Source organism: Rhinoderma darwinii, chromosome 4 (assembly GCF_050947455.1).
Source record: "Rhinoderma darwinii isolate aRhiDar2 chromosome 4, aRhiDar2.hap1, whole genome shotgun sequence".
NCBI lineage: Eukaryota > Metazoa > Chordata > Amphibia > Anura > Rhinodermatidae > Rhinoderma > Rhinoderma darwinii.
In genome coordinates, this window is record NC_134690.1 from 34,053,578 (window position 1) to 34,056,226 (window position 2,649).

The window sequence follows — 2,649 nt, forward strand, 5'->3', positions numbered from 1 at the left end:
CCTCCAACATTTGTAAAGCAACTTCTCCAGAGTACGGGCAGTGAAAAAAAAAAAAAAAATCCTTTTTCTTCAATAAGACATAGCTTTAGCTCAAAATTTTTCATTTTCTCCACAAATAAAGGAACAAATAAAGGAATAATAAAGGAATAAAGGAACCCTAACCCCAACATTTGTAAATCAACTTCTCCCTCGTACGGCAATACCCCATTTGTGGTCATAAACTGCTGTTTGGACACACGACAGGGATCAGAAGGGAAGGAGCGCCATTTGGCTTTTGGAGTGCAGATTTTGCTGGATCGGTTTATGGTCGCTATGTCGCATTTGCAAAGCCCCTGTGGGAACAAAGCAGTGGAAACACCCCAGAATTGACCCCATTTTGGAAACTACACTCTCAAGGTATTCATCTAGGGGTGTACTGAGCATGTTAACCAGACAGGTGTTTTGCAGAAATTAGTGTGCACTCGAGGTTGCAGAGTGAAAATGGGATTTTTTTGCATAGATGTACCAATATGTGGTGCCCAGTTTGTGCCACCATAACAAGACAGCTCTCTAATTATTATGCTGTGTTTCCCGGTTTTAGAACCACCCTACATGGGGCAATAATCTTTTGCATGGATATTCGACCAGGCTCAGGAGTGAAAGAGTACCATGCGATGTTGAGGCCTCGTTTGGCGACATACACAGTATTGGTTCACAATTGCAGAGGCTCTGATGTGAAATAATAAAAGAAACCCCTGAGAAGTGACCCCATTTTGGAAACTAAACCCTTCAAGGCATTTATTAAGGGGTGCAGTGAGCATTTTCACCCTAGAGGTCTTTTCCATAAATGATTGTGATGTGGATGGTGCAAAGTAAAAATTTTAATTTTTCCCTAGATATGCCATTTCAGTGGCAAATATGCCATGCATAACTTGTGCCACTGGAGACACACACCACAAAAATTGTTAAAAGTGTGCTCCCGTGTATGGCGATGCCATATATGTGGAAGTAAACAGGTGTTTGGGCACACTGTAGGGTTCAGAAGAGAGGTAGCGCCTTTTGGCTTTTGGAGCATTGATTTTGCTTTGTAGTAGTTTTGTTTGGAGTTTTACTGGTATTTTAGTTTATAATGTGGGGGCATATGTAAGCTGGGCAGAGTACATCAGGGGCATAGTCAGGTGGTATAATAATGTTTTAAAAAACAAAATAATCCATAAATTGTTGTTAAGCTGTGAAGCAATCCTCTCTGCACAGGCCGGTGTCGCGCTGATAAATGTCCTTTCTTATCCTCTTTTGGTCCACACTCCGCACCTTTACAGTTTGGGGAATTTTGGTGGGAACTGTCGTCCTGCTATAATACGGGCACCCTCGCTTCCAGCAGAAATGTTTGGGCCCTCCCCTTCCTGGTTCCCTAATTTTGGGGCTTTGATAAATTGCCTTTTGAAAGAGAAGAAACGTTCCTCTCGGGCCGGCACAACTGCATATTTTGCTTTCCTGACATATTAGAGCCTTAACGAATTTATTTTTTCATAGACATAGTGGTATGGGGGCTGTTTTTTTGCAAGACGAGCTGTAATTATTATTGGTACCATTTTGGGGTACATGCAACTTTTTATCCTATTTTTTGGGAGGCAAGGTGACCAAAAAACAGCAATTCTGGCATTTTTTTTTTTTTATACAACGTTGACCACGTGTCATAAATTACATGTTAACTTAATCTGCGGGTCAGTACGATTACGGCGATACCAAATTTATAGCACTTTTTTAAGTTTTATAACTTTTTGCACAATAAGATTACTTTTGTAAAAATAAGGTATTTTTTCTGTCGCCTTGTTCTGAGAACAATAACTTTTACATTTTTTAGTCGACGGAGCTGTATGAGGGCTTGTTTTTTTTGCAGGACAAGCTGTAGCTAGTATTCGTACTATTTTTGGATACATGCGACTTTTTGATCCCTTTTTATTCCAATTTTTGTAAGGCAAAGTGACCAAAAAACCGAAATTCTGTCATTAAGGTTTTTTAAGTTTTTTTTTACGCCATTCACCGCGTGGAATGAATAACATAATATTTTTATAGTTCAGGACATTACGGACGCGGCGATACCAAATATGTATGGTTTGTTTATTTTTTACAGTAATAAAGGACTTGATAAGAGAAAAAGGGCGATAGTGTTTTATTTTATTACTTGAAACTTTTATTTTAACACTTTAAACATTTCTTTAGTCCAACTATGGGACTTGAAGGTCAAACTGTCAGATTATTTTTCTAATACATTGCACTATCTACGTAGTGCAATGTATTAGATCTGTCAGTCATTCACTGACAGCAAGCCGATTAGGCTTCGCCCCCGGGCAGGGCCTAATAGGCTTCCATAATGGCAAAGTAGGATGCCATAGTTGCAGTCGGCAGTCCTGCGATTGCAGTGCAGAGCTGCCGATCTGCTGCCAACCACTAAGATGCAGCGATCGCTTTCGATACTGGGAGGCCAGTGTTAGGCCTCCGGTTGCCTTTGCAGACACCGGCATCCCGGCAATTTCATTGCTGGGGTGCAGATGAGCTGAAAACACCTTGAATGCAGCGATCGCATTTGACTGCTGCATTTAAGGGGTTAATAGCGGGGATCGGAGCAAACTTCGGACCTCACCATTTCCCCAGGGTGTCAGCTATAAC